The sequence below is a fragment of the Nannobrachium achirus genome, assembly GCF_963921795.1.
Source record: "Nannobrachium achirus genome assembly, chromosome: 18".
Taxonomy (NCBI): domain Eukaryota; kingdom Metazoa; phylum Chordata; class Actinopteri; order Myctophiformes; family Myctophidae; genus Nannobrachium; species Nannobrachium achirus.
The window spans coordinates 37,227,964-37,247,439 of NC_137825.1; the positions used below are offsets into that span (position 1 = coordinate 37,227,964).

Sequence of the window (19,476 nt, forward strand, 5' to 3'; positions counted from 1 at the left end):
TATGGCGGGCACTGGCTTCCCTTGAGGAACCACAGGTGCTGGCTCGGGCTCTGGCTTGGGACCTTTGCCCTGTGGGAACACTGGTTCTGGTGCTGGTTTGGGGCTCTTGGTTTGTGGAATTGGAGGTTGTGCCTCGGACACTGGTTCAGGAGCAGGCTTGCCTTGAGTAACCACTGGAGCTGGTCCAGGTGTAGCCTGTGGCATCACTGGTGCCGGTTTGGGGTACTGTTTCCATTGTGGAAACACTGGCATGGGTGCAGGTGCTGGTTTATAGCTCTTTGATTGTGGCACTGGTGCTGGAGGCTTCTGAGGTTTTCCCATCAGTGTCACCACTGGAGGTAGACCTTGGGTGGGCTCAGGGTCCACAAGTACTATATCTTGGGTTGGTTCGTTTGTGCTTGGTACTGGTGGCTCCACTGGAGCTGCACTTGGTTGTTCAGGTGAGAGAACTTCACCTTTTAGGCCTTTTCCATTTAGCACACCGGGAGTTTTTGTACCCTGCCCATTTGGCATCTTGCCATAACCTGAGGACCAAACAGATTCATGTTGTGCAAGCGTCCAAAAAATGTGTTGTTTGACAGTAGTCGTGGTTCAGAGATTTCCATTTAACAATCAACAGATGATACAATACACAGGATTAGCACAATTTCACACAAACAGTTAACGTTTAAAAATAAGACAATACAACACAGACAGACAAATAACATGCATAATCATGACATCCCATTAACTTGACACAAATCACAAAAACATGCATTGTTAAGGCCACAACTGTCATGGTTCAAAGATCACCATTTAACAATCAAATGATGATACAATACTAGAAGCAGTGCTCTTCCGAGCACAGGTCTCCACCAGGCCACACAAATCGGCCTGTTATAGCGCCACCATGAGGCTGATTTAAAAAATGTGGGGCAGAGGTTCTGAATTAGCATCCAGGGAGTGTGTGTGCTCAGTTTGGCAGCGATCGGGCCAACGGCGCCGGAGATTAGCTGGTAACAACCAGGCCACACAAATCGGCCTGTTATAGCGCCACCATGAGGCTGATTTGAAAAATGTGGGGCAGAGGTTCTAGATTGGCATCCAGGGAATGTGTGTGCTCAGTTTGGCAGCGATCGGGCCAACGGTGACTGAGATTAGCTGCACACAAACTGCGAGGACACACGGACACACGGACACACGGACGGACGCACGGACGGACAGAGGGGAAAACATACTCTCCCTCAGCCTTCGGCTGGTGGAGACAACAAGAGGTTAGCACAATTTCACACAAACAGTTAACACTTTAAAACATGACAATAACAACACAGACAGACAAATAACAACATGCATATTAACACGAATAATATCCCATTAACACAAATCATAAAACATGCATTGTTAAGGCTACATACAGTGGCCTATAATAACATAAAACGTAAACTACATGGAAAAACAAAACATTTGATACATGCGTTGGCCTGACATACAGATAACACAAACAAGCAACACACATATACAATCAAATTTACCAGTATTGGCTACTTTAGTCAACTGCCCATTAGGTACTCCGGCTGGACCACCATTCCCTAAGAACCACAAAAGTATTCAAAAACCACCTCAAATATCATGTGTGCAGAGTGCTGATCAAATAAACAAAAATAAAGGAGAAAGAAATATACAATCTCATATGTTGTGCAAACAGAATCATGCTCCCATACATTTTAGGGTAGAACCTGCATTGGTGAAAAACATTCAACCTTGTCTGGTTTATAGTCTATGTGCCAGAACAGTGGTTTTAAAACTTGATTCCAGGGACCCCCAGGGTTTATTGAAGGGGTTCATCGGCAAAATGAAGAGTGGACCTATGTAAGTTTAGCAATATCATATTTGATAAATAATAAACAATATGGTCTATATAGCACAATGTCATATCCAGTGGGGGACAAAGGTGTGTTCATTTGGGGTCTGTGACTTGAAAAAGTTTGAAAATCCTTGTCCTACATGTACTGTATGTAACCACAGCACATCACTATCCAGTAGATCATGTAACAAGGTATGAATATTGAGATATTATAATTTATATGTAATGTTCTCTCACCTCCACCGGGGGAAACTGCTCCAGTTCCTTTTATAGGCTGATGTTTTGAGCCTCCATTTGGAGCACCGTATCCTAGAGAAAGAGGCAATATTGTTTTACAACCATAGTTTCAGGGCCGGTATAAAATTGTTCCATATTGCACAGTAAAATCTCAAGTGTCAATTAAAAATGAACACAGAGGATTTTACTGTGTATATTATGTGCAATAAAAAGATAATTTAGAATCTGTGCTGTACTTAAATGACAGATAATCTGTTACATCCTTGGCTCAGGTTCAGCTTTATTAGTCATAAGTAGGTTAACACAAGGTCAACGGTACAATGGAATGTGTTATATGATAAAAACAGGTCAGCTCAGCAATAAGTGCATTTAACACACTTTAGTTGACTTGGAGCTCTCATCAGTAGAGCCTCTTAGAGCACACCTCTCTCTCTCTCTCTCTCTCTCTCTCTCTCTCTCTCTCTCTCTCTCTCTCTCTCTCTCTCTCTCTCTCTCTCTCTCTCTCTAATATTTAGCATAATATAGGCCTTAAGATACATATATAGATTTGAATCTTTTTTTTATTTAACACACAATAGTTTAATTCACCATTGAGTTGAGGTCCATGACCATTGGGTGCACCACCAGTTCCAGCTCCAAATCCTTGTAAAGGAAAAATGCAATTAGAAAGATATAACATTACATATAACATAAGAATACACTAGTTCTAATTGGCGTGTTTGATTGTCAGTCACCATTAGGCTGAGCTTCATGTCCATTTGGAGCACCATTGGCTCCTGGTCCATAACCTGACAATTAAAGGTGGCAAGAGTTCAATTACAGTGAAATAAACTGGTTCCAGAATTGTCCTGCTACATTAGATAACACTCAATAAACCCTATATACTTCATTGACCCAAGTCCCTCCGGTATTCCCTTCCGTTTCTCCTCTAAACCAAATATCTTCACCAAAATTAGATGATCTACAATCTACAAGATCTACAAGCTCACAACGTGTAACATTGTGATGCATTGTCAGCTTGTAGATGTGCTTTTCTTTCCAATGCCCAGAATAGTTACCTATTTAGGCAGAATGTTCACCTATTATGACATGCTCAGAATAGGGATGGTAGATAAGCAGTTAGATGAGGTTGATGTTTACCTGGCTTTGGTGCCTTGGCTCCCGCATTGGGATATCCATACCCTGAGAAGAACCCAAAATATGTATATTTGAAGTCTCTGACACATACATAGAGTAGGCCTACAGTATATCAGAATAACAGTGTATTAGTGTTACAAAATAAAACAGCAATGGTGGTGGTCTTACCATTGCGTCTGGCTCCGTACCCATTGGGAACACCACCATAACCTTAAAATAACCAAATAAAAAGGTTAATTAATTTAACCTGGTTATGGAAGGCCGTGTGAGTATTGTCAGTATCTTTGAGCTTCAGTTAAATTAGTAATAGCTAAATGGTAGCTTGATTCAGTGTAAAAGTAAAGGCAGTAAGGGAAATTCTTAGAAAAGAAGTAAAGATCTGATGCCCAGTGTGCAGGAGAGTTATACAGACATGTAATGGTAAGGGTTAGGTTAGTTGGGTTGAACTTCATTTGTATAGCGCATTTCCCAACACAGTTACAAAGTGCTTTGCAAAACAGATAAAACAGACATGAAAATTGATTTACCGGTCTGTGCTGCCCTAGCAGCACCACCGTTGGGGTATCCATGTCCTGGGAAGAAGAGCCACAGACAAACAAACTTTATAGACTCATTACCATGAAACTCATTGAATTAATGTTCAACTAGGTGTGTTTTATTGGTATTTGTTCATATACGGCTACACACACCATTGTTGGGCTAAACTGCATTCCCATTTGGAACTCCGGCTCCAGCACTATAAGCTTCAAATATCACAACATATTTACCATTACAAATAAAACATTACCATTGGACTTTGCACCCTGTCCATTAGATGCACCTGCTGCAGCACCATAACCTGAAAATAAAAACTTGGTTAATTAAATGGGACATGTCCCATACATTCAGTCAATGTTGACGTGTTATGAATATGTGAAATAGCGGCAGTTCATGTAGTGTTAGTAATTTTACCATTAGGCCTAGCTCCATATCCATTGGGCATGCCAGCACCCGCACCATAACCTACAGAAGAAGAAAGATTTAGAATGACAGACGGATGCCATTTATTGAATTCCCTCTAAGTTAACCTATATCATTTGCTGGCCAATGTCCCCCAGGGATCTGTCTGTTACCCCCTACTTTTTTCCCTCTACAGCACATAAAACACAAACAAAAATAGTCAATCTACAAGCTCACATCACAACAAGTCACATTGCAACATGTTCTCAGCTTTTAGAGATCTGTGATTTTTGCTTATTATGATGCCCAGAATATGGAGGCTAGGTTTCATGTGGTTAATAATTTAAGAACCGACAGAATAAACAGCTTGGTGAGTCTTAGTGAGTCAGTGCACCATAATGCCTCATTTATACCTGGCTGTGTGCTGTGCACGCACTGAAAATAGCCAATCTACAAGCGCAAGTGTCACATGTTGATCTTGTAGATCTACTGTACAATTTTCGGCACGCAACTAAAGCATCAAAGGCTAACAACAACTCAAGTACCTGACTTCGGACCTTTCATTCCTCTGTTACCATATCCATTCCGAGGATAGCCACCATTCATCCCATATCCTTAACAGATAATGGAAAAGAGTACAATCATATTAAGTTTAGTAAACATTTATGATATGTTTTTCCACTACTATCACTGTTGGCCATAGTGACTCACCTCCCATTGGTTGACCATGGTGACCACCATTGGCACCATATGCTGAAGAAACAATTCAACAAAGTACATGTTAATTTGCACTCACAGTAAAACCTGAGAAGACATATAATAGACCCTCCCCATGGATGATTAGGCACATGAAAGAGCTGGCAGAAATAAAGGAAAATAAGCTTTAGAAACACAAATAGAAGTGGTTAAAGTAGCATGCAACGAGTGGTGGAAGAAGTACTCTGAATAGCATAAAACAGGGGGGTCATGCTCAAGCTACCTCAACCCTATGTTCCCTCAGCCTTATGTTCCCTCAGCCCTATGTTCCCTCAGCCCTATGTTCCCTCACTCCCTAACAATTTATTATACCCTATGTTCCCTCAACCCTATGTTTCCCCCAGCCCTATGTTCCCTCAATTCCAAAATAGACCCTATGTTCCCTCAGCCCTATGTTCCCTCAATTCCAAAATAGACCCCATGTTCCCTCAGCCCTATGTTCCCTCAACCCAAAAAATAGACCCTATGTTCCCTCAGCCCTATGTTCCCTCAGCCCAAAATAGACGGTGCCATGGCATTGGTCCGACATCTCATTATTCCGATGTCCCATTAAGGGCGTCTTACTGGGCAAGGTCGCGCCATCTGTCTGGGCCACCAGTCTTGGCCATATATGGATTCTGTTGGTGTGGTTCCCCTAACAGGACTTGGGAATACCCATATTTGGAGACCACACCGGCCACATACAATCCATTTTATGACCATATATGGACCCTGTCTGTAGAACCGGCCACACTGGTTTGACTGACTGACATGTTTGGATAGTATGAGAGTGTAAGTAAACTGCGACCTACGGTCGTAATTAACCAGGTTAGCATTCACCTGTATCATCAGGTTAGCATTCTTCAGGTTAACATTCACCAGGTTAGCATTCACCAGCATCGGCAGGTCAGCATACGCCAGCCTTCAAAAGGTTAGCATTCACCAGTGTTGTCAGGTCAGAATTCACAGGTTAGCATTCACCAGGTTAGCATTCAACAGCGTCGGCAGGTTAGCATTCACCAGCATCGGACGAATGGGGCGTTAGAACAATGAGATGTCGGACCAATGCCATGGCACCGTCTATTTTGGGTTGAGGGAACATAGGGCTGAGGGAACATAGGGCTGAGGGAACATAGGGTCTATTTTTGGTCTGAGGGAACATAGGGCTGAGGGAACATAGGGTCCTATTTTGGGATGAGGGAACATAGGGCTGAGGGAACATAGGGCTGAGGGAACATAGGGCTGAGGGAACATAAGGCTGAGGGAACATAAGGCTGAGGGAACATAGGGTTGAGGTAGCTTGAGCATGTTTTCTAATATCTGAAAAGTATCTACTAATTAAAGTTTTCAAATAATCGTAATGGAAGTATAAATGATCAAAAAAGTGGAAATATTCAACTCAAGTAAAAGTACTTACAGTACTTGCGTAAATGTACCTATAGCGACTACACAGCACTGCATACAACAGGACAGTGTTTAGGACATGTTCATAGACGTATATTAGGTAGATGGTGATCCCGATGTTTTGTCTCAATGCTCTCACTTACATTTCCTCTGATTCCCTGCAAGCTGGGGAGCACCCACACCTCTGGGAATTCCCATTCCAAGAGCTGCCCCTATAGAGTCACACAAACACCATTGTTGGAATCACAGGCTAAAACATGTCAGTTGGTAGCATGGTATAATTTCCTGGAGAAGAAAGTGGCAAAGGTCACGGGATCAAATACCTGCACCGTAGGGCGGCCGACCATATCCTTTCATGGGTTTACCGCCTCCATATCCTCCTGTCGAGTAGACGCGTGATCAGAAACCTTAAACCTCAAAACTAATCTTACTTGCACAAACTTGTTGATGATGATGATGATTTATAACCACATCTGCCTATTCAAACGGTTTTAACTTTTGTTTATATCTCTCACCATTTGGCTTAGCACCGTTTCCATTGGAAGGGCCAGCTGAGGCTCCATGACCTGAAAGCGTCGATACATTTAGGCCTACTCATTTCAGAAGATTTTTGAAATGCTTCATTAAACAGTGAAAATTAACTATATTTTATCCCCCTATTTCTTTTTTTTATTTACCATTGGGTTTAGCTCCATTTCCATTGTGTCCACCGGCTGCCGCACCGTAGCCCAAGAAACAGAAACGTTATTTTAGAAAAACAAACTGAATATTTCTAGTAGTATTGCAGTACTTCTGTGTGGAAATATAACATTAGCTGATTGTCACACTGTATACATTAATGCTGTTTTTACTAGATGTTGCTGGTGTGTGTGTGTGTGTGTGTGTGTGTGTGTGTGTGTGTGTGTGTGTGTGTGTGTGTGTGTGTGTGTGTGTGTGTGTGTGTGTGCGTGCGTGCGTGCGTGCGTGCTTGCGTGCGTGCATGTAATCAATACACAGCCGTATTGCACAACGGATAGCCAATCAATTAAAAGTTCAATGAACATCTAATGACTTGTCCATTTGCAGTCTGGAACACTGTTAACTGCTACTGATGTAATGATAACGTACAAAAGCCACCAATAAATGTACTGCATGGAGACATGCTGTTACAGTAGCTTGAAAATAATGTATTTCTGCCAAGCGTCACCGTCATGTGATGAAGTATAAATAAGTCTTACCGTGGGCACCATTTCCATTTGGTGCAGCAGCTTGAGCCCCATAACCTAATAACAACACAACAAATATAAAGTAAACATGTATTTTTATACTGTGTCCCATTATTACCAGTGTAAAATGTGTTTAATCGTCCAGAATACTCATACCATTGCCCTTGGTTCCTTGTCCATTAGAGAGACCGGCCTGAGCTCCATAGCCTGCAATTGAAATGAAAGATTTACATGTATAAAATAAATTGCATGTACTGTATGTATGTACCCATGTATTCTGGCATACTGCATGTATTTGGGAAACAAACAGGTAAATGGCCTATACATTTACTGAGACTTCATTTTACCGTTGCCTTTGGTTCCTTGTCCATTAGAAGGGCCTGCTTGAGCTGAATGGCCTATAATTAAAATAATAGTTTGTATGTACATTTTGACAGCATTTTTTAATGTATTGCTAATAATGAGATTACAAAACAGATATACTTTCAATATGCAGTATACTGTACCATTGCCTTTGATTCCTTGACCATTGGATGGACCAGCCTGGGCACCACCTGTCATTTAAATCAAAGCATTACACAAAAATGTATAAACGCGCCTAGGGCTGCAAACCCTGCCCGCACAAACATCTGTTGTCATAGGTCTTTAGATTGTGATCTTGACCTTTCCATTAAAAAATGTATTAATTTCTTCGGGGCAGCCCACTGATCGTTCTCAATCAATTTCATGATGATTGGTCCATGTATTCTCAATTCGAACCTGTAACATCTGTTGTCCTATACTGTCCTATATGACTTTATATTGTTGTGACTTTGACCTTAGCAACCCAAACATGTCATCTGTTCAAGACAGCTTGCTCATCATTCCCTCAAAGTCAAAATCTGTTCCCAAGTTATCTTATTATCACACAAACACAGACAGACAGCACTGATTAAAATACAATGGCACACATTGCTGTGGGCAGGGTAATGACAGCCATTTACTGAGAATATACCATACCATACCATTGCCTTTTACCCCTTGTCCATTGGATAAGCCAGAATGAGCAGCACCATAGCCTGCAAATGAAATGTAAAGGGGTATTTCACTTTAAAAATTCAAAGATTCAATATTTAGATATTTGGTATCCATTTTATCAGACACGGTACACATTACAGGAGTGTGACTGTGTACCAGGTGTCAACAGTGAGTTTACCCTGTGAAAATATAACCAATAGTTTCATTCCTTAATCCTTGGCCATTAGATGTTATAATGGAAATAATTAATCACTAAACCCTCTATACTTAGTGAACTAATACTTAGTTGACGACGGTTGGCTCGGTACTTGGTCTGCTCTTTTTGTACCTCTACATCAAATCTCTTCACCGAAAATAGCCAATCTACAAGATCACAACATTGTGCTTGCATTGTGAGCTTGTAAAGATTGGATAATTGATTATTGGGAATATGATGGATAATTGGGGAATATACTGTACCATTGCCTTTGACTCCCTGTCCATTAGATAGGCCAGCCTGGGCACCATATCCTGAAATAAAAATCACAGGATGATGCAATTAATAATGTATTATTATTAGTCACTCTTATTAGGCCAAATCAAGTTGAACGATGAGAAAACAATGGTTTAGTGATGAAAAGTGAGTCATCACTGAGTCATCACTTTTCAGTTTTGTGGGCATTTTCTGGGGCCATTTGTAGCCCAAGGAATGTTTTTTGTGCAAAACAAATGCTTGCAATGGATTCAGCATCATGACAAACCCCTAGTTAGACCCCTCACATCCTACAATACCCAGAATGTATAGAAAGTCGATGGGAGCCCAACTTGATTTGGCCGCTGTGGCAACCCCGAAGGTCGCCGACTCGGGCGCCCTAGCTAAATCATTAGAGCAAGACTATATCCATTCCAGACAGACAGACACAGTCTCTCTCTCGACTCTCTCTCTCACACACACACACACACACACACACACACACACACACACACACACACACACACACACACACACACACACACACACACACACACACACACACACACACACACACACACACACACACACACACACACACACACACACACTACCATTGCCTTTGATTCCTTGTCCATTGGAGGGGCCTGCATGAGCACCATAGCCTGTAATTGAAATCACAATGTAATTGAAATCTCAATCTATGGACAATACAGTTAACTTCCAGTGAGAAGTACAGTATGTACTGTACCATTGCCTTTGGTTCCTTGACCATTGGAGGGGCCTGCATGAGCACCATGGCCTGTAATTGAAATCACAATGTAATTGAAATCACAATATATGGACAATACAGTTAACATCCAGTGAGAAGTACAGTATGTACTGTACCATTGCCTTTGGTTCCTTGGCCATTGGAGGGGCCTGCATGAGCACCATGGCCTGTAATTGAAATCACAATGTAATTGAAATCACAATCTATGGACAATACAGTTAACTTCCAGTGAGAAGTACAGTATGTACTGTACCATTGCCTTTGGTTCCTTGACCATTGGAGGGGCCTGCATGAGCACCGTGGCCTGTAATTGAAATCACAATGTAACTCAGCTTAGGTAGAGTAAGTTTGAATATTCTATGGACAATACAGTTAACATCCAGTGAGAAGTATCAAGTATGTACTGTACCATTGCCTTTGGTTCCTTGACCACTGGATGGACCTGTTTGAGCAGTATGTCCTGCAATTGAATTGATTGTGTTAAAAGTTGTGTGTATTGTTACTACTGGACTGTAGCTAAGTGTATACTGTAAATAAATGCATATAAGGAGGCACCTGTGTAAATCATTGAGTGCTTGTACTTATCATCTAACCAAATAACAGCAGTATAGTGACAACCTATAACACTTCTGCATTCGGTTGCTTGTGTTGTGTGCGTGTGTGTGGTGTGTGCATGTGTGCGTGCATTCGTACGTTTGTGCGTGTATATGTGTGTTTAATGTTTAATTTACATTATAAAGTGATTCATCATTCAATACTTCACCACCATGACGTTACAGTTTAAGCTATAAGCCTTGTTGATAACAGTGGAAGTGGAAAGGTGTGTATTGAATCTATCTACCATTAGATTTAGCACCATTTCCATTGGGTACTGCAACTGGAGCCCCCCCTAGAGGTAATACACACAATTACAAAACAACAATTACATAATAAATAACATTTGACTCAGGCATCAAATCAGAAGACACAAATCCCGACAGCATCAACCAATTACACACTTTGTTGACTGTGGTCCCTCAGGATAGTCTGTACGTGGTCCCCTCCTTTCCCCCCTCCACATCATTTTATATTGTTGCCGGAAACAGACAATCTTGAAGATATCAGCTATTTTTAGCGAATGTTTGTCTATTTGAGCAAAAATTGTCACCTATTATGTCATGCCCAGAATGTGGTTGCTAGGATTCATGTGGTTACAATAAAAACAACAAAGAACAAAAAAAACTAACTCCTGATAAAGTACATGTAATCAAATTGATCCTTACCATTTGATGTGCCAACTTGTCCATTTGACACACCAGCTACGGCACCATATCCTGAATAAGATGAGAAAATGTAGTTTAGACTGCTTTTTCTGGACTTTTCTTGTACCCATTTTCAGGAGTTTGATCAAACTGTTCCTACAGTGGAATACATAAAGGCCTATGGGTGAAATGGTGAATTTACCTTTAGTCCCTGCACCATTGGATGGACCCCCTGCTGCACCATGGCCTTAAACAGAACATTCATTTATTGACCATCAGCTTTATATCATATTTGACAACAACAAAAACTGCTGTAAAATGAATTGGTTGAATAAGATATAAATAAGGGCTCACATCCAAGATTAACAAAAGGGTATAAGACATTTCTTATCACACCAACATTTGAGAAACACATGCTACATCCGTGTGTGACAGGTGAATACCATGCAAAAAGTTACAGTACAAGACACAAAAGTGGATAACAATTACAGGCGGTGATCAATTAACCAATTAACGTTTACCATTAGATTTAGCTCCATTTCCATTGGGAACACCGGCTGCTGCTCCATAGCCTATAAAGGTGGACAATAGAGAAATCTCTCTCAAATAAAATAAAAAATAATCTTCAAGAGAACAATTGCATATTGAATGATTTAGTCAGATTTAGAGTCAACATTCTCTACGCACGTACCTGCTCCCTTGGTGGGGTGTCCACCATGTCCATTTTGCATGCCCATGCCCACACCTTTGGGGGAAAAAAAGAAAAGATGACTATTAGGCTATATTGAATATACTTTAAAATACTATCTTGTCAATATCTAAAGAGTTACCTTTTGAAGGCATCAGCATTCTTCCAAGCCCCCCACCATTCATTCCTAAAATGAAATCCATGACAAAAGTTAAGTACTTTTTGAAATGCTTGTGTGCAAAACAAATCTATCCAATTGTCATATTAAGCTAACCATTATTAACATGAAATGTGGATTTACCACTAGGCTGAGGTCCTTGTCCATTAGGTACACCAGACAGAGCACCATAACCTTAAAAATGTAACATTCAAATTAAAATGTGCACATAACACTCCAATATCTGTCGCTCTCTACAAAGCTGAATAACACATTTACCTCCATATCCATTTGGCCTGCCATGTGCTGGTCCATATCCTAGGATTGAGGTAAAGACAACATTAAGGTTAACTTATTGTAAGCAAAGTCATATTCTCATCCGGGATATGTTGGCTGAGTAGGAATGCTCTTTTCCAGCAAAGCCATGTTTCACATACAATCAGTTCCACACATTCACACCTGGGAGCTGCCAACCACAGTCTGATGATACTGCTGGCCGCTGAGCAGCTCCACTGGAGCAGCTTGGGAGTTGGGGTTACAGTGTGTGCCTTGCTCAAGGTCGTTTCAAGGCTGGGTTTTGAGGGAGGGGTCGAATGTTACTCAGCTACTTTGTCCCTGTCAGTCGGGGGGGACCTGTTCATATGTTTTCATACTGTGCACAACAGCACATTAGGCCGCCTGTCACAATTATGACATAATCGTCTAATTGCAATTATACATATTTTATGTAATCGTGATTATTTTTGTCATAATCTTCGTCATAAACGTTTCTGTGAAAAATGTTCATATAATTTCAAACACTTTCAAAACTTCTTTTTTAAGTATAAAGTTGCCAAATATGTCAGTCATTTCTTTGTATATTTAGGTTATGTGTCATATCTGCCATGTGCAACGTCAAAGCCTACAAGCCAAACAGAAATGTAATTGTCAACGACAAAAACTAAATTAAATTGTTGATCGCAATTATTTGAGTGACAATTAATCGTTATGTAAAATGTCATAATCGTGACAGCCCTACTGCACATGGTCTTCACAACACACCGGGAAGGTTATCAATTCAGTGAGACAACCTCTACCTCCATTCTTACTTTTCACAATAAATATACCTTAATTATTAGTGTGGTTGCCAGAGGCAACACACTATTGTATTCCGTCTGAGAATATTTTCCCAGCATAGTGAACCTGTGTTTTGTAAACTTTCTGAGTAATGTTATCCAGGTTGGATGGCTGCACAACAGGAAAGAGAAGCTTTTGGTCATCATGTCATGCTTACTTGACATCACAATATCTAACTACGTATTAATCCCACCAAATTTCTGTCTGATATGCCCGTATGCCGTCGTCTATGACGTCATAGACTGCCTACTGTAGACTCCATATTTGTGCATGCCTGACACGGAACTCCATAAAATGGACGCAGGCAGACAGCAATCTCCATACAGTATATGGGTGTGAAAGGCACACAGACAGACGGTTCAAACGGGTATTGCATAACTTGGTGGGGCATTTATTTCCCACTTAAATTGTTCCAGAGAAGGCCAGTGCCCAACGGCTACCACTCTAGTTGCGACTGTCAGGTCGCAATTTACTATGAAAAGCTCCACCGGCTGTCCGTCTGTCCGTCATGTAACGTCACACTTTTGCCCCTACTCTTATCTGCAGCACCGTTGCCCCTATCCATGCCAAACTTTGCACACACACTCCTTGGATGGCAAATCACAACCTCCGCCCATGATTTCTCACATGGCCCTCTTCTAGCGCCACCATCAGGCCGATTTTTGCAAAACACATTAGTGCATTGCAGCAGACATGGCACAAAATAAACAAGATAAAAGCCATAACAGTTTTCACAATTAACAGATGTTTTTAGATAATCTTTCACTTCATTCTACTCAGCTGCTACTGTATATCTAGACAGGGGTCTCCACTGAAGCATAGACATGCAGCTGAATGGAATTGATTGAGTTTATTGAGTATAGTAGTTTTCTCCTTTAAAGTGGAATAAATAATAATAATAATAATTTTACACACCAAGTTTCATAACACGGGAACAGACATACAAATCGTGTTTTTTAATTGGCTTCCATTAAAACATTCTTCCAGTAAATCAGCATTCTGCCAATCATGTGGTGGAGCTGGTAGGCTTAGGACAGAGAACTCAATGGAGTAACTGTGTACTAGCAGTAAAACCTCCCTTCTCGCAATGGGTTGTCAAATTTAGACTGCCGCTGTCACCAAAGCAGAGCTGCCTTTGATTTCACGAAAAGGGGTACTGATGAGAAAGGGAAGACGGGATACATGTAGTTGAAAAGAAAACTTGTAAGAGGTCCAAATGCACTTAAAAGTTACATAGCCAAGCGTTGTCAAGACATTTCTCTTGTCTCATTTTGACGTGATCGTTTGAAATTTGACAAGCAAACACCAGCGTCTGCGGGAAATTTCTCTCATCTCCCTAACTTTCCTATTCTTCATTCAGACTGGACAAGTTAGACTATTTCTCCACCAAAGCACATCAAACAGAATTCTAAAACGGTGCTTTGAACTAATTTTGTCATGGATCAATGCAAGAAAGTCACTTGAATACATAATTCATGTACATATTCTGTAAGGAAAACAAGTGTACTATATGTGTTCTTAATCTTATAATGCTTTACTTTAACCAGCGTTTAAAGGAGTTTTAACAATTTAGCCATTTCATCTGGCCATATGAATCTACTTGACTGCTCTGTATTTTAAATAGACTCAGATTGAAGTCTCTGCACTCTAGATATCACTGACTGGAACAGCTAATATAGTAGCCTATAATCCACCATGGACGCAGACAAAATCTTGACATGCTTGTTTTTAAAGAGATGGAACTGAACCTCAAGGGAGTAAAGATTCAGGGAATTGTTTAGAGTAGAAGTACAGTGCCGCTATTCAGTCTGAGAACACACACCCAGTAATGCATAGGCCAGTCATTAGCTACACTTTTGACTTTCTCTCCCTTCTGTGTTAACCTGAGCTCGATGACTCATTGCAATACGGGAGGAAATATATAATTAGAGTGGATAGATTAAGGTTTAACTCAGTATTCTGCCAAGACAAGTTATGCCTCAAAAGCATGTCTGGTAAGTCATGTACTTTGTACTGTACATGAGTGTGTCCTATATTGTAATGTTCAGATGGGCATTATCCATACAGAACAAAATCCTATGAGGGCTGCCTCAAAGACTTTGCATTATTGTGCCATTCAGTTGATGTACATAATGAATACAACTAAGCCTGCCACCTATACTCCCTACACAGAGAGCAGCTGGTAACAGTCCACCACATCATAGCATCTGCTTCTCCCATGTCATGTCTGTTCATAGCTCACAAGCTACAGCTCATGAAGCCTTTCACCTTCTTCACATAGCGCAGCACAGATACATAAACAACTGACCACATTTCAACTGTGCAAGGAACATTGCCTCCACACAGACATTAATTCCCTGCAACAAATCGTTGTCAAGCATCACCTTTTCCGGAAAGAGAAAAGTTAGACAACTAAATGTATGGTAAATTGTGCATTTATATAGTGCTGTTCTCCAAAGTGCTTAACAATGTGCAATACACCCATTCATACACACATTCCCACAACAACGGCAGAGGCAACCATCCAAGGTACCAGCCTGGGTTTCTTGTGTCCTGCTCAAGGACACTTTGACATCAAGCCTGGAGGAGACAAGGATCTTCTGAGTCTACCTCCTAGTAAATATTATATTACACAACAGCAATGTATGGTTTTCCAGATTACACTCTTCACATTTTCCATATACTGTATCTGAATGCAAATTGTTAAAATCACAAAATATTGAAAACATTAATAGCCAGTTATGTATGTAATCAGTTTAAGTAGATAGTGTTTTAAGGTCTTTACTGTATGCACATTTGAGACACTCACCCGTCAGGTGTGCTGTCTGCACCATCCAAAGGATTCCTATAGTGTGAAGTAGTAGCCATCCCAACATGGTGGAGTCTGAAGATGAAAGTCCAAAATGTTTAAGATTCACGGGAGAAAAAGTGGAAAAGGGAATAAGCAGAGGGGAATTCAGCAGGTCTACAATGTGGGCATGCAGCCTGTTTATGGGGGGCTCATATACCCTCTTGTCCGAGGTGCCCCTCCTCTCTCTACCTCGGACAGACAATGTGCCCATCATGCTCCTCCCTTGTTAAGGGGGACCGGGCAGCTCCTTGGCACCAGTGCACTGTACACACACTAACTGAATAATTGGGCACTTAAAGCACATTGACACATGAGAGAGAGATGGACAAAGACAGACGGAGTTCACGGCTTTTGGACATTGATAGATGTATAGGCTATACTCCACAGACAGTTGTAAACATAGAGCTCATAAACCCATTATAGTCACTTTGGATTGATTTGCGATGCTCTACCCTGGCTTAAATTCCCCTAATTGCATTTGCTATATTGTCTATTATATGCAGAATTACAAATAATTGATGTATATGCCTATAAATATGAGCAGACGTGCAGTGCTACAGTATATTATTTGATCAAGGTGTCGTCTCAAGGAAGGAAATGCTGTCTCTGGCTAATGCCAAGGAATGAAAAGCTTAAGTGCACTTGTGTTCCCTTTGAATTATTTCAGTGGATTTTGTAATTAAGTCGACCAGACAACACAAGCCACGCTCACCAAAACACAGAATTACAAGCTTGAATTGGTAGTATATTCATTTAATCTGTCAAACTTTGGAATGAATTATATACAGAGACAAAAATTAAACATATTAAATTCCCAAATAAAACACCATTTAGTGTCAGAAAAGTTGTGTTTGTATGAAAATGCCAACCCACTGGACATCTACTGTCTTGCAAATGGCAGGACGTGTTAAGTTGAAATGGCAACTCTGTCAATGCAATTAACATGCATTTCTTTTAAATGTAGTGTCTGATGTTTCATATTTACGTACATATATCACAACTTAACCGCATCAGTTTAACACACTTCCTTAAACTATACAGTACACGGTGCCTTGTATCTGTGGATAGTGTAAAGGTAATTACATCACGTTGAGATGCACACAAAAAAAGGCTATTTATGTTCAAATAAGATTGGCCTCCCTTGGCCTGCAGGTCTTCCATGATCTCAGCTTATATGCAGTGTCAGGTTGAGAGCAACTCATTGTTAAGGGTGGGAATACAGAGTAAAAAGAGAAATATATCTCACCTTCAATGCAGATTCCTCACCTCATGCTCAAATCCTCTTCTTATAGGGTCAAGGAGAGGTTAATGTCTCACCTCTTAACCCACCCAAACCTCTCACACACACCGCTCACTATACCAAACTCAGTGACCACCCCAGAGGGATGACCACTGGGACCAACTCACTCACCAATGACCATTACAGCCAGGGGTGGAAAAAGTGAATATCCAACTCAAGTACTGTTACTTGTTGCATTAACTATTACCAAAGATAAAAGTGGAAAAAAAGTACCGGTATCTCTTTTCAAGTCCAGTGTTCATTTATCCATTTGTAAATCAGTGTACAAATATGTCCAAATATACCCTTATGGATCCATTTAGGTAAATGTGAACACTGTCAGAGTTAACACTGAGGATTCTATTGGGTAAAAAAGGCAAAACAGGTGCTTTAATATGTCGCTCAGCTCCATCCTCCTCTTTATTTCAAATCTAAATAGGTGAGAAGGTGCAATGTTATGTTACCCTTGACAAAACAGTGGCAGTAATAAAGAGTTGTTTTTTAGCTTAACAATAATATGAAAGCTAGATATGTTTGTGTATTTTCTATTCAGAATCACGTTGATTTCAATGTAGCCAAGAAATCCTGTTTTTTCTCGTCTCAAAGTCATATCACCACCGTTTATAATGCTGCACCAATAGCATTAAAATATGGGTCCAGTCCACTAGTTTTTGAATCTGGTAACAACATTTCTAAGCAGTTGAGCGGAATCTGGTTAGTTTAACAAAATCTCTAAGCAGAATACAGTTTCTCTATGGTAACTGAGAGTTGTGTAGAGTGTGAAGTGTAAGCATATGCTCAAATGCTCAGGGGTTGATGGGTCAATCCATTTAAAATTACGATCCATTTATATATTTACCTAAACCTCTACAAAACATACAAAAAAACACAATGACGCCTCTTCTAGACCTCCCACACAGTGACACACGGTGTGGGTGTGTGTGCGCCCACACCCACACCCACACGTGTTGTCAATATGGTTTTCAGGCACAGCAAAGAAAAATAATCACTCAAATTCCTTGTCTCTGACTGTATCCATGACTCCCGCTTGTCTGAATTATATTCTCTCTGAATTAAGGTACAGTAACTTGGGTAGGCCTACCTACATCACTTTATACTGTATCATCATTACTGAAAGTAGTATCGCAAACCTGAGTAAGGCAGAAAGCAAAGCTTTGAACATGCACACCTAACCACATTAGATACAAATCATATTACTGTACCGCTGAAGTAAAGAAAATAACCAAACAGAGCGGTTATTGTTGAGGCTGGCTGTAACTGATTGATTGATGTCACCCCTCTAAGGTGCTACTGGACACCCAGATGGAGATGTGGGAGCCACAACTGAGGTGTGCCTGGCAGGATGTTAGTGTGTCGCTCTGCGTACCATACTAAAAATTAGGTGCAAAATCACAATGTAACCACAGTTTGACAAGGATTCTCAGGCTCCAGTTAACCGGCTCGGCTATACGTATACAAACCCAGGTGTGCACAGCACCACTGTTAGCAGGATGCCCACTAAGCTCTGGTCCTTAAATCATTTGCTGAAAGCCAGCACACTCTAACAACTAATGTTGGATATGCGGTACAATTGAAAATGTATTTTCCCTCTGCAAAGTAACTTTTTGCCATAAAATGCACTGTGAAATATCTTGAAACATGATTGACCTGAACACAGGATGTATGTTTCCCACCTAGTGGGCTGATAATTTGGAGTCACACATTTTGAAATATATTTGTTCACAGTACCTGTGCCTTGGTCTATGAGTCAATCACACTGGGACATGGCATACTATGTCAAATTGTTGATATTATGTGGTCACAAGAACAGCAGTGTTACAAGCCACAGTCATTAACCCAGAATAGCCCTTTTCAGTGAAGCATAGGTTTTGGGGGGCCAGGGAGCCCATAGATAAACAATCCTAAAGGACACAGATGTGGGGGTGGCAGAATGGTTAATAAACACAGGCAGACAGGGCCGGGGAGCAACTATGATTGATAGCTCCCATCATTAAACACTGAAGATTATATGGACAACCATTACATCAAAGGCCTTGACATTTGTGCTGTGGAGCATATGATATGGCACTAAGGTAACATTCAGTGTGTGCTGTGCATAAATGTCTTTCATGACATGTTTCAGAACGGTGGGCTAATTATCTGAAATGCACCTACATTTATTCATAACACTATACATACCACACAATATAAATTATGCTTTAAGTAGGGATCCACACTGATGCCATCTGTATATCACATTGCCTCCAGGACATACCATGTTCATGGCCTCACCAGTGTATATGGCTCTACAAGCAGCCATCCACACATTTCGTATAGGTATTCCATTTAAACACTCTATACACCCACAGCCACACAGTGTGTCACCCTGGTCCCACATTCCAGC

At 40.8% G+C, this 19,476-nt stretch overlaps 1 protein-coding gene across 1 annotated transcript in view; it reads left to right on the top strand.

Annotated features, from left to right (window-relative positions):
- Positions 1 to 19,476, top strand: part of pkmyt1 (protein kinase, membrane associated tyrosine/threonine 1) — a 156,616-nt gene that overhangs the window by 93,855 nt on the left and 43,285 nt on the right. The window lies entirely within an intron of this gene.